This window comes from Oncorhynchus nerka, linkage group LG14 (assembly GCF_034236695.1).
Source record: "Oncorhynchus nerka isolate Pitt River linkage group LG14, Oner_Uvic_2.0, whole genome shotgun sequence".
NCBI lineage: Eukaryota > Metazoa > Chordata > Actinopteri > Salmoniformes > Salmonidae > Oncorhynchus > Oncorhynchus nerka.
In genome coordinates, this window is record NC_088409.1 from 34084281 (window position 1) to 34098896 (window position 14616).

A 14616-nucleotide genomic window follows, 5' to 3' on the forward strand; every position below is an offset into this window, starting at 1 on the left:
TGGCAGAGCTCACAGTCACACCAGCATGTCATTCACAGTGTGATGCAACAAGCCTGCATAGCGCTGTCTTGTAGACAGAGAAGTTAGTGGTGTGTTGCAGCTGATGCTTTGACAAATAGGCCAATCCATCAGTCATGTTTGCTTGCATGCACATGGATTTACTGTATGTTTACACCCCTGTTGGTAATCAGGCAGACCTAAATTATGGACACTGAAATATCATTTGAACTTTGCTTTGAAATCATGGGCACTGGTGTAGTGGAGGGTAAATGCAGTTTACAGACCTTTTTTGTTTTGTGCCAAGCTTTACCCATCTTTTGCAAAAAAATGCATTGAAAGTTTAGGAAGCATTACTGGTCACGGGAATGAAAGGCTAAACATAAACACGGCTGGTCCATCAAGGTCCAGTAGGTAACTTTGTGGACGACCTGACCAAATTCACATAAAAAAGTCAAATTTTATTTGTCACGTGCACCGAATACAACAGGTAGACCTTACAGTGAAATGCTTACTTACAGGCTCTAACCAATAGTGCAAAAAAGGTATGAGGTGAACAATAGGTAAGTAAAGAAATAAAAACAACAGTAAAATGACAGGCTACAGTGGGGCAAAAAAGTATTTAGTCGGCCACCAATTGTGCAAGTTCCCCCACTTAAAAAGATGAGAGTGGCCTGTAATTTATTTTCATCATAGGTACACTTAAACTATGACAGACAAAATGAGAGGATTTTTTATGAATTTATTTGCAAATTATGGTGGAAAATAAGTATTTGGTCACCTACAAACAAGCAAGATTTCTGGCTCTCACAGACCTGTAACTTCTTCTTTAAGAGGCTCCTCTGTCCTCCACTCGTTACCTATATTAATGGCACACCCACTCCAATTTGCTTACAGCCCCAATAGGTCCACAGACGACGCAATCACAACCACACTGTAAACTGCCCTAACCCATCTGGACAAGAGGAATACCTACGTGAGAATGCTGTTCATCGACTACAGCTCAGCATTTAACACCATAGTACCCTCCAAACTCGTCATCAACCTCGAGACCCTGGGTCTCAACCCCGCCCTGTGCAACTGGGTACTGGACTTCCTGACGGGCCGCCCCCAGGTGGTGAGGGTAGGTAACAACATCTCCACCCCGCTGATCCTCAACACTGGGGCCCCACAAGGGTGTGTTCTGAGCCCTCTCCTGTACTCCCTGTTCACCCACGACTGCGTGGCCATGCATGCCTCCAACTCAATCATCAAGTTTGCGGACGACACTACAGTGGTAGGCTTGATTACCAACAACGACGAGACGGCCTACAGGGAGGAGGTGAGGGCCCTCGGAGTGTGGTGTCAGGAAAATAACCTCACACTCAACGTCAACCAAACAAAGGAGATGATTGTGGACTTCAGGAAACAGCAGAGTGAGCAACCCCTATCCACATCGACGGGACAGTAGTGGAGAGGGTAGTAAGTTTTAAGTTACTCGGCGTACACATCACGGACAAACTGAATTGGTCCACCCACACAGACAGCTTTGTGAAGAAGGCGCAGCAGCGCCTCTTCAACCTCAGGAGGCTGAAGAAATTCTGCTTGTCACCAAAAGCACTCACAAACTTCTACAGATGCACAATCGAGAGCATTCTGTCAGGCTGTGTCACCGCCTGGTACGGCAACTGCTCCGCCCACAACCGTAAGGCTCTCCAGAGGGTAGAGAGGTCTGCACAACGCATCACCGGGGGCAAACTACCTGCCCTCCAGGACACCTACACCACCCGATGTCACAGGAAGGCCATAAAGATCATCAAGGACAACAACCACCCGAGCCACTGCCTGTTCACCCCGCTATCATCCAGAAGGTGAGGTCAGTACAGGTACATCAAAGCAGGGACCGAGAGACTGAAAAACAGCTTCTATCTCAAAGCCATCAGACTGTTAAACAGCCACCACTAACATTGAGTGGCTGCTGCCAACATACTGACTCAACTCCAGCCACTTTAATAATGGAAATTGATGGAAATTGATGTAAAAAATGTATCACTAGCCACTTTAAACAATGCCACTTAATATAATGTTTACATACCCTACATTACTCATCTCATATGTATATGTATATACTGTACTCTATATCATCTACTTCATCTTGCCATCTTTATGTAATACATGTATCACTAGCCACTTTAAACTATGCCACTTTATGTTTATATACTCTACATTACTCATCTCATATGTATATACTGTACTCTATACCATCTACTGCATCTTGCCTGTGCCATTCTGTACCATCACTCATTCATATACCTTTATGTACATATTCTTTATCCCTTTACACTTGTGTGTATAAGGTAGTAGTTGTGGAATTGTTAGGTTAGATTACTCGTTGGTTATTACTGCATTGTCGGAACTAGAAGCACAAGCATTTCGCTACACTCGCATTAACATCTGTTAACCATGTGTATGTGACAAATAAAATTAGATTTGATTTGATTTACAGCAGATCCCCTTATTGTATGGACCACTTTTAAGTGTGCCTTTAGAGGCTATGCAATTCAGTACTCATCTATAAAACAAAAGCAATTTAGATCAAAAGAGTCCATATTAACAAAGGAAATTGAAGGACTAACAGTACAGTTAGATAGCAATAAAAACTGTAACATAGATGCACAGAATAAGATAGAGGAATAAGAAATGGAGGAACTTATTCAAGAAAGATCCAGTGTAATATATTATAAAAAAATAAAGCGAACTGGATGGAATATGGGGAAAATGCACCAAATTCTTTTTCAATCTTCAATATAGAAATTCTACAAAAATGTTTTTATTAAAACTTGTTACAAATGATGGAGTCACACATGATTCACCAAATGATATTTTGAAAGAGAAAGTAAAGTACTTTAAGAATATGTTTTCATTTCATTCTCCTCCATCTCCACTAACTGAAAGTAATTGTATGGATTTTCTTCCTAATAATAATGTAAAATTAACATCTGTACAGAAAGACTCATGTGAAGGCCAAATTACAGAGGAGGAACTTCTTGATGCAATTGGGGCCTGTAAGAATGGGAAAGCTCCAGGGCTGGATGGCAAGCCAGTGGAAGTCTACAAAACTTTTTTTTATATACTCAGAGGACCATTATTAGCATGTTTTAACCACACCTATATAAATGGTAGATTATCAAACACGCAACAAGAAGGTCTGATATCATTATTACTGAAACAGGACCCAAATGGTATATATAAAGGTCCAGTCCGTTAAAAAAAATGGAGACCTCTTACACTTCAGTGTTGTGATGCAAAAATCCTAGCAAAATGCTTGGCGCATAGAATTGAAAAAAAGTATTGTCAGATATTATTCATCCTAATCCATAGACGATACATTGGAGATAATATAAGACAAGTACTGGCAACAATAGAATACTATGAAATATCGGGGACACCATGCCTGGTTTGCATAGCTGATTTTGAAAACGCTTTTGATAAAGTACGACTGGAGTTTATAAGTGCCTAGAAAATTTACATTTTGGGGAATCTCTTATAAAATGGGATAAAATTGTGTATAGTAACCCTAGGTGTAAAATAGTAAATAATGGCTACATCTCAGAAAGTTTTGAACTATATAGAGGTGTAAAACAAGGTCGTCCACTATCGACATATCTATTTATTATTGCCATCGAAATGTTAGCTGTTAAAATTAGGTTAAACAATAATATCAAGGGAAATGCGTGGCTTAAAAACTAAGGTGTCATTGTACGCTGATGATTCATGTTTTCTTTTAAAACCACAATTAGAATCTCTCCACAGCCTCATAGAGGATCTAGATACTTTTGCTATCCTCTCTGGATTAAACCCAAATGATGATAAGTGTACTATATTATGCACTGGATCACTAAAAAATGCTAATTTTACATTACCATGTAGTTTATCAATTCAATGGTCTGATGGAGATGTAGACATACTCGGTATACAAATCCCAAAAGAAAGAAATGATCTCACTCCAATACATTTTTATAGAAAGTTATTTTGTGAAAAAATCCCCCTGATTAACTCTTTAGTCCTATCACAGTTTACCTACATTATTTGCTTATGGTTTTGCCTACACCTAGTGACCTGCTTTTTAAATTATAGGAACAAAAAATATTTGGAATGGCAAGCCAGACAAAATTAAAAGGCCCTATTTATATAACAAATATAAATTCGGGGGGGCAGAAATGATTAAATATTAAAGCATTAGACCTCTCACTAAAGGCATCAGTCATACAAAAGGTATACTTAAATCCAAACTGGTTCTCTAGTAAAATGGTAAGAATGTCTCATCCTGTGTTCAGGATGGGCCTTTTCCCCTTTATTCAGATTACACCTGCTTACTTTCGGTTGTTTGAAAAGGAAATATCCAAAATATCATTATTTTTAAACAAGCCTTAGAAAGTTGGTTGCAATTTCAGTTTAATCCACCTGAAAAGACAGAACAAATAATACAATAAATATTGTGGTTAAACTCAAATATACTAATAGATTTTTTTTTAACGTATTTTTCGAATAAATCTTTTAAAAAGGTAGAATTTTAGTGAATGATATCATAAATAGGACTGATGGAGTTATGTCACACATACAACTAACACAGACATATAGAAATGTTTGCTCTACCCAAAATTACAACCAATTAATTGCATACCACAGAAATGGAAGAGGCAAGTAGAAGGGGAAAAAAGTGAGGAACTTGTATGTCGGCCCTGTATTAAAGAACATAAATGGTTAAAGAAAATTGTGATAAAAAAACATATACCAATTTCATTTAAGGAACAAAAAAACTGACAGCTATGCCATATAAATTACAAAATAGTTGGGAAGAGATTTTCGATGTACCCATTCCATGGCACATGGTTTATGAATTGAATCGCAAAACAACGCCAGATTCAAAACTTCTAATTTTTCTATTTAAATTACTATCCAAAATTCTTGCAACCAATAGAATGTTATATAAATGGGGGATACAATCTTCCCAGCTCTGCAGATTCTGCTGTGAGGAGGCAGAGTCATTAGATCATTTATTTTGGTATTGTCCATATGTAGCTCGTTTTTGGTTCACAGGTCCAGGAATGGCTGAAGAATTGCAACATTTGCCTAGAACTAACGCTGCAGACAGCAATACTGGGTGATTTGAAAAGCCATAGTCAATCAATCAATAATATAATTATTATTTTAGCAAAAAAATATATTTTTAATTTACCATCTGTAGAAGCTATGAGAATAGAAAGGTCCAATACTTTTGTGAAGCATCACAGCACAGTTGAACAATATATGGCAAATAGAAATCCAAAATGGATGATGTTGAGAGATAAATGGGAGGGGTTGAATGGAGCTGAAGGGTGGGACTAATAACAAGATAACCAATGTAAAACATACGGTGTCTGTAAAATGTATATAGGTTTAGAACTTTTGTTACACAAATAGAAATCAAATTGGATGGACATCAGAAATAGAGGAAGGACTAAAAACAAACCAAATGTAACAATTGTAAAATAGATTGTGTCTGTAAAATGTGTTTAAGATGTATAAACTGAAGGTGTTATTGTTTATTAGTTTACTCCAATTGGGGGAAGGGTGGTAGGGTTTGCGGGGAATAATAAAGGTATATTCTAAAATAAAGTATGTATGTCTATATAGGTATGTGTATGTATATATGTGTATATATATTACATGCGTGTATGTATATGGGTATATAGACAGTGCCTTGCGAAAGTATTCGGCCCCCTTGAACTTTGCGACCTTTTGCCACATTTCAGGCTTCAAACATAAAGATATAAAACTGTATTTTTTTTGTGAAGAATCAACAACAAGTGGGACACAATCATGAAGTGGAACGACATTTATTGGATATTTCAAACTTTTTTAACAAATCAAAAACCGAAAAATTGGGCGTGCAAAATTATTCAGCCCCTTTAAGTTAATACTTTGTAGCGCCACCTTTTGCTGCGATTACAGCTGTAAGTCGCTTGGGGTATGTCTCTATCAGTTTTGCACATCGAGAGACTGACATTTTTTCCCATTCCTCCTTGCAAAACAGCTCGAGCTCAGTGAGGTTGGATGGAGAGCATTTGTGAACAGCAGTTTTCAGTTCTTTCCACAGATTCTCGATTGGATTCAGGTCTGGACTTTGACTTGGCCATTCTAACACCTGGATATGTTTATTTTTGAACCATTCCATTGTAGATTTTGCTTTATGTTTTGGATCATTGTCTTGTTGGAAGACAAATCTCCGTCCCAGTCTCAGGTCTTTTCCAGACTCCATCAGGTTTTCTTCCAGAATGGTCCTGTATTTGGCTCCATCCATCTTCCCATCAATTTTAACCATCTTCCCTGTCCCTGCTGAAGAAAAGCAGGCCCAGACCATGATGCTGCCACCACCATGTTTGACAGTGGGGATGGTGTGTTCAGGGTGTTGCTTTTACGCCAAACATAACGTTTTTCATTGTTGCCAAAAAGTTCAATTTTGGTTTCATCTGACCTGAGCACCTTCTTCCACATGTTTGGTGTGTCTCCCAGGTGGCTTGTGGCAAACTTTAAAGGACACTTTTTATGGATATCTTTAAGAAATGGCTTTCTTCTTGCCACTCTTCCATAAAGGCCAGATTTGTGCAATATACGACTGATTGTTGTCCTATGGACAGAGTCTCCCACCTCAGCTGTAGATCTCTGCAGTTCATCCAGAGTGATCATGGGCCTCTTGGCTGCATCTCTGATCAGTCTTCTCCTTGTATGAGCTGAAAGTTTAGAGGGGCGGCCAGGTCTTGGTAGATTTGCAGTGGTCTGATACTCCTTCCATTTCAATATTATCGCTTGCACAGTGCTCCTTGGGATGTTTAAAGCTTGGGAAATCTTTTGTATCCAAATCTGGCTTTAAACTTCTTCACAACAGTAGCTCGGACCTGCCTGGTGTGTTCCTTGTTCTTCATGATGCTCTCTGCGCTTTTAACGGACCTCTGAGACTATCACAGTGCAGGTGCATTTATACGGAGACTTGATTACACACAGGTGGATTGTATTTATCATCATTAGTCATTTAGGTCAACATTGGATCATTCAGAGATCCTCACTGAACTTCTGGAGAGAGTTTGCTGCACTGAAAGTAAAGGGGCTGAATAATTTTGCACGCCCAATTTTTCAGTTTTTGATTTGTTAAAAAAGTTTGAAATATCCAATAAATGTCGTTCCACTTCATGATTGTGTCCCACTTGAAGCCTGAAATGTGGCAAAAGTTCGCAAAGTTCAAGGGGGCCGAATATTTTCGCAAGGCACTGTATTTACCCCAAAAACATATGGGGGATTGGAAACGATGCAGACAATTACATTGATGGAAGCAACATTCTTTCTGCAATATTAAGCTGATCCACCCATAAAATTAAAAAATTATAATAATCCTTTAACAGTGAATGAGTGATGACCTTGAAAACACACAAGACCGATAGTTATGTTCAACAATTATATTATTCTTCCTGCTTTATCTAGCTCTATTTGGGATATTTTACATTGCCTTGATACCTGATAGGTAATCCATCTCAGATGACGTCCGGGATCGTAAGCATTTACAAATTCTTAACATGTTGCCTGAAGAATTGGAATTCATAACACATCATATCATTTTTTTTGCAATTGGTTACATATCATATGAAATGGATGATTTTTTTATTGTAAGTTTTTTAAATTGAACCTTTATTTAACTAATGATGTAGTACACAATTGAGCACAATTTTCGTGACTGTTTATGGCTGGTGAGCACTACTTTAAAAACTACTGGTTGAAATTATTTTTAAAAACTTTTGGAGCATCACTTTAATTTGCACAAACTGCATTTGGAGTTGGATGGAATCCTAATCACTTCATCATCAGACGTTTCTGATGATGAACTGCGTGCGCAATTTTTAATGACGTGTAAATTGATGATGATAATGACCCCGTTGTACTCATTGCTTGAGCCCACATGGATTGCATAGACTAGCCAGAGATTATGGAGGAATTTCTCTGAGCTAGCCTACTGGAATATTTTCACCGCGCCCACTCAAAACAGCATTTCGCTCACTAATGGAGCGGGAGAAAGAACTAACCAATAGGAAGCAAGCGCCCAGCCCACGTCGAACTCTCGCATCCATCCCAAACAGGAGGAGGACCACAACCTGCAATTGTCTGTCTGCGAAGTCAGAAACGGAGCATATTTCATACATAAACTGAATGTGTTGAAGGAGAACATTTGATTACATACCGCAGTCGATTAAAGTCGATTTTTTTCTTTAATTCAAATAATGTTGTGTGCGCAGAACGCCTGATTTCTTTGAGCGATAAAAAAAGGTAGAACTATTAATAAAACCTATAATTTGCTATAATTTGCTTGTTTATCATTCAAGCAGATAGGAAGAGAACACTCCTGGCCTGCGAATACAAAGGTAATATCAAACAGATTTTTATTGTGATCTATCATTGCATGCAAATAAACTTGAAGAATGCTTCTGTAATATTCACATATGCCATTGATCAAGAGCATTGTTAATCAATAAAAATGATATTTTACAGAATTGATCCTCGATGCTAGAATATCTTGAGGCTAGAGTATCTTCCACTTTTATGTGTCACCTGTGTTCTTTGATTTATGGTAGCAAGTGCATGTGAGGGACACATTGAAAAGTGAGGGGGTACAACAAAAGAAACGTAATGTTGGTTACATTGTGGTGGTGGGTGTTTTAAAGTGGCAACTATCAGTTATAGCTGCTTCATTTGGCCATATGAATGCATGTAGGCTATTCACTCATTTCTACATTTCTCTCCTTGTTTTATTTATCACGGTTTGTACACAGTATATAGTTTTTATTTTACTGTCAGTCTCTCTGTCGGTCTGCATTCATTCATTCATCTCACCCTTGTTCCTTCTAACAACCTATTGATGAATCCATTATATCTTGCATGGATAAAGCTAGAGACATAAGCAGGGACAGCCATGGATGATGTTGCAGGTTTTACTGGAGAACATTCTCGGTCTCGTGCTCAGGCCCTATCATGTTTGTCCTGAGTCGGTGTGAAGAGGGGTGAGAGAGATCCCCAGTATGGAGCCAGGGAGTGGTCCAGGGTCGGGGGCTGGAGCCCCTTCCTCCATTCACCTCCTCCAGCTCACAAGGGGGTACAACTTTTCACAAATGGAACTGTGGGATAGTGTGGGTCTGCGAAGTGACTCAATAGTTCTGTTTACATGTTTGTAAGATTAGACTGGGGTCTGGATGGAATAGCTAGATACTTATGGAAGGATCCTGCTAAAGTTGTAGCTGGTAGGACATCAGAAGATCTTACATGATCCTTGGAAATATTACAGCAGGTTTTGTTTCCGAATGTCATGTCCATCAATAAACAAGTCTAGGTTTATAATTGACCAAGCCTGTTATTTTTCTATCAGTTGTTGGAAAAGTTTCTGACTTCGACAGTCACCCTTTGTCTGCCCTAATCAAGAGTAAGACTGTATCTGTTTATTCCTGTAGATGGCAGTGTTGCGTTGGAAATGACCACATAGAGTAGATACAGCATCACGTCTACCATTGGATCAGATCAAATTCCCACTAAAATGAAAAAGGGAAAAAATAACTCCTTGAAAAAAGATGCTGTCATGACTATAGAATTGTATTATTATGGAGATAAAACCTTCACCACAATCAGTCAAACTAGCTGACCGAAACTCTTACTAACTTAATAAATCCCTGGTAATAGAGCTTTGGACCTGATAAACCTTAGTGGTGGCAGCCTTCTCATTGAAAAGCACTGTGGGTTTTCTGGTTGAGTTGAGCCAGAAAACTCAACCAGAAAACTTGAGCCAGAAAACTCAATCTATATATTTCCATATATAGAGATAGTTCAGCCAGGTTTTAGAACGGCTGCCATGTTAGCGCCCAGATATGACTTAATTCTTGAAATGTTGATGATGTAACAGTACGAGAACGCATCTGACAATTCCCTATGAAATTACCTGCTGTAAACAAGAAAAACAGAGCAGGGGATTTGACAGATGTTTTCATTGAATAGCATTCAATATGTATCCAAGTCTGTACTGTGTTGTGCTGTCAACAAATTGCATATCTGCTTTCACTGGAAATGTTCATAGGTTATGAAAACTATCAGAAATAAACAGCACAATGCGGAAGTGTCAAATGATCACTTAGCAACAGCTATGGAGGAGAAAGTGGCTCTGTCGGAATGTTCAGATATATGGCTCTGGTATTTCCGTAGTCCAGTCTTTGCCTTGAAACATTGGTGAAAGTGTCAGAACCCCATCCCAAACAAATAACGGACACAAACAACTGAACGACAATATCTCAACACACAGAGGGGAGCTGACATGGTTTCCATGGCAAACATCAATTCCGGGTGTTTTGTCACCGAACAGTAGTACACTCTCTGGCCAGACTTTCCCACGCGGGGCGAGCCAAGAGTCATGCTGCCTTGATGATGTTCCAGACCAATATCATTAGCAAGCAGCAATACATGTGATTCAGGTACTATACTTGATCTTAGCCAAAACGCAGTGGCGTGCTGTGGCGTGACGCTCACAAACAAAAGGATCTGTAAGCAATTCTATTTCATCGTAAATAAACAAGTGTCAAATTGTGAAAACATAAACAATACACTCATTAAGTATATGCAAATGGCCTCAACTGGTCAACCCATCTTGTGACCAGTGTACAAGATTTAAGAGCAGACTGGGCACATTGCTTGGAGAGACAGAACAGGCGTGTGTCAGTGACCCTTTGAGAGACAAAGACCCATTGAGAGGACTGTTTTGTAACGGCGTCTTAACTTTACAGACAGTCTGTACCGCAACAGTCACTAATTGTCCATTGTTGCCAGGGCTATGGGCCAGCGAGGAGTTGCCTCTCGTTCCTGTAGTGTTCCTGTACTGAGTAGGCATGGGGTCTCTGTTCCTCGCAGCAGCCACAGCGATGCGATGTCAGGACCTGTTAAAGGATTTACTGTCAGAACCCTAACCCAGACGGACTGTGCCTCACTGTGGTGGACGTTTTGTCCAGATCTTTCCTGTCAGATCTGTCCCAATCCCAGGCAGCCTCTGGCCTTTGGCCTTTCTGCTTTTTATTTGGAAGGATGTGGCCAGTTGAAAGCTCACCATGGTGCAGACTGAGACCAGTTCTGGATTACACACAAGAGGATATGATGTTGACCTCCTGCGAGCCGTTCTTGCTAAATTCCACATCTGTCGACAAAACATGCCTCCTCTCCCCCAACCCCCCTCCTATTGTACAGTTGAAGTCGTAAGTTTACATACACTTAGGTTGGAGTCATTAAAACTAGTTTTTCAACCACTCCACACATTTCTTGTTAACAAACTCACTGTATAATTCACTGTATCACAATTCCAGTGGGTCAGAAGTTTACATACACTAAGTTGACTGTGCCTTTAAACAGCTTGGAAAATCCCAGAAAATGATGTCATGGCTTTAGAAGCTTCTGATAGGCTAATTGATCTAATTTGAGTCAATTGGAGGTGTATCTGTGAATGTATTTCAAGGCCTACCTTCAAACACAATGCCTCTTTGCTTGACATCATGTGAAAATCTAAAGAAATCAGCCAACACCTCAGCAAAAAAATTGTAGACCTCTAAGTCTGGTTTATCCCTGGGAGCAATTTCCAAACGCCTGAAGGTACCACATTCATCTGTACAAGCAATAGTATGCAAGTATAAACACCATGGGACCACACAGCCGTCATACCGCTCAGGAAGGAGACACATTCTGTCTCCTAGAGATGAATGTACTTTGGTGCGCAAAGTGCAAATCAACCCTAGAACAACAGCAAAGGACCTTGTGAAGATGCTGGAGGAAATAGGTACAAAAGTATCTATATCCACAGTAAAACAAGTCCTATATCGACATCGCTCAGCAAGGAAGAAGCCAATGCTCCTTAACCGCCATAAAAAAGCCAGACTATGGTTTGCAACTGCACATGGGGACAAAGATCATACATTTTGGAGAAATGTCCTCTGGTCTGATGAAACAAAAATAGAACTGTTTGGTCATAATCGTTATGTTTGGATAAAAAAGGGGGGGGGGATCTTGCAAGCCGAAGAACACCATCCCAACCATGAAGCACGGGGGTGGCGGCACAAAATAGATGGCGGCACAAAATAGATGGCATCATGAGCAAAGAAAAGTATGTGGATATATTGAAGCAACATCTCTAGACATCAGTCAGGAAGTTAAGGCTTGGTCGCAAATGGGTCTTCCAAATGTACAATGACCCCAAGCATACTTCCAAAGTTGTGGAAAAATGGCTTAAGGACAACAAAGTCAAGGTATTGGAGTGGCCATCACAAAGCCCTGACCTCAATTCTCATAGAACATTTGTGGGCAGAACTGAAAAAGCGTGTGCTAGCCAGGAGGCCTACAAACCTGACTCAGTTACAGTTAATGTCAGGAATTGTGAAAAACTGAGTTTAAATGTGTTTGGCTAAGGTGTATGTAAACTTCTGACTTCAACTGTAAATATGCAGGCTGGGTTGTTTTTCTGTCCTGCGTTTTCTCTTTCCTTCAGACATTCTCCCTCCTACCTCCACCCCAATGATCACGCCACACCAGTCCCGTAGGCCTCTTCCTTAACTGTCCAACTAGGACCATTATGAAATCCAAAATAAACACAGCTAATGCATCAGAGAGGGGGATGTCATCTGGGACAAATAGCAATGCATTTGTGTTATGTCAGTGGGGAGCAATGGAAAACAGAATTCAGCTCAATTGTACAGCTGCACCCCTCACTGTGAACCCCTCTCCGAACCCCACCCCTCTTCCGACCCCCAACCCACCCGTAACCACTCCTGCTGTTGCCTCATACAGCTCCTCTAACATGGTCCCATGGCCTCCCTCCACGACGCTCGAGTCCCAACTGGACAGCTCCGACCATTAACTCCTGTTGTGTCCCATTTAGGGCTCAGATGTGAGTTCTACACCTGTCGCTGTTTGAGCAGAGCCCAGTCTTCCACCAAAACGACGCCCCCTACCTCCCTTCCTTCCCTGACAAACGGTCCCACCAGCCTCAGCCTCATCTGGGCCGGATTCAACAACAGTTAAGTGGGATGTGCAGCAAGCAGCAAACCGCACGTGCACCCTTCAGGCGTCCATTGCACAACCAGTTTTACCCCCATCTGAGACCCTGGTTTGAAGTGGATAAGTGATGGACTATTGACACAGTAGGGATTGTGAAACATACAGTGATAATTGTGTTAGACTTGTTCATAAGCTGTTTGTTTCAATTTCATGTGAATATCACGTGCACAAGTACAGTGAAATGTATTTTTGCAAGCTTTAAACCCAACAATGCAGTGATCAATATCAATGTAGTATTAAAAAATCACATGAGGTAGAACAAAAACACAGATAGCCTTCCTTCTGGAAGGTTCTCCCATCTCCACAGAGGAACTCTAGAGCTCTGTCAGAGTGACCATCGGGTTTTTGGTCACCTCCCTGACCAAGACCCTTCTCCCCCGATTGCTCAGTTTGGCCAGGTGGCCAGCTCTAGGATGAGTCTTGGTGGTTCCAAACTTCTTCCATTTAATAATGATGGAGGCCACTGTGGTCTTGGGGACCTTCAATGCTGCAGACATGTTTTGGTACCCCTTCCCAGATCTGTGCCTTGACACAATCCTGTCTCTGAGCTCTACGGACAATTCCTTCAACCCCATGGCTTGGTTTTAGCTCTGACATGCACTGTCAACTGTGGGACCTTATATAGACAGGTGTGTGCCTTTCTAAATCATGTCCTAACAGTTGAATTTACCACAGGAGGACTCCAATCAAGTTGTAGAAACGCCTCAAGGATGATCAATGGGAACAGGATGCACCTCGGCTCAATTTAGAGTCTCATAGCAAAGGGTCTGATTACTTATGTAAATAAGGTATTTCTGAAATAAAATAATTATAAATGTGCAAACATTTCTAAAAACCTGTTTTCGCTTTGTCATTATGGGGTATTGTGTGTAGATTGCTGAGGGGGGGGGGTCTATTTTAGAATAAGGCTGTAATTTAATAACATTTTGAAAAAGTTAAGGGGTCTAAATACTTTCCGAAGGCACTGTATGTTTAGGGTTAAGGTGACTAGGCATCATGATGTATGATAAACAGAGTAGCAGCAGCGTAAATGAAGATTATATGTGAGTGTGTGTGCGTTTGTGTGTGTGGAGTCAGTATAAATGTGTGTGCATGTTGTGTTTGTTGAAGTGTCTGTGTGTGAGTGTGTAGAGTCCTGTGAGTGTGCATAGATACTATACTTGTCCCTCTTGTGAAAGGACTGTATGTTATTAAGCCGTTAGCCATAAGCCATTAGGCCATAGCTCTTCAGAGGGGGTTTCAGGGAAATCTGTAGATAGACACAAGGTCAGCGAGGACATACCCCTGGAGGGCTACCTCTCTCACTCTCTCTGATTGTCTCCTTTTCCTTTCTTTTGGTTCGATCTTTCATCCTTTTATTTGTACTGTATCGTCACTGTGTGTGATGCTGTATATTCACTCATTTTTACGTTTCACTCATATTCACTCATTTTATTTTTTTATTTTTTCCTCTGCGTTGCTTTTGAATTTAAATGCAATAAA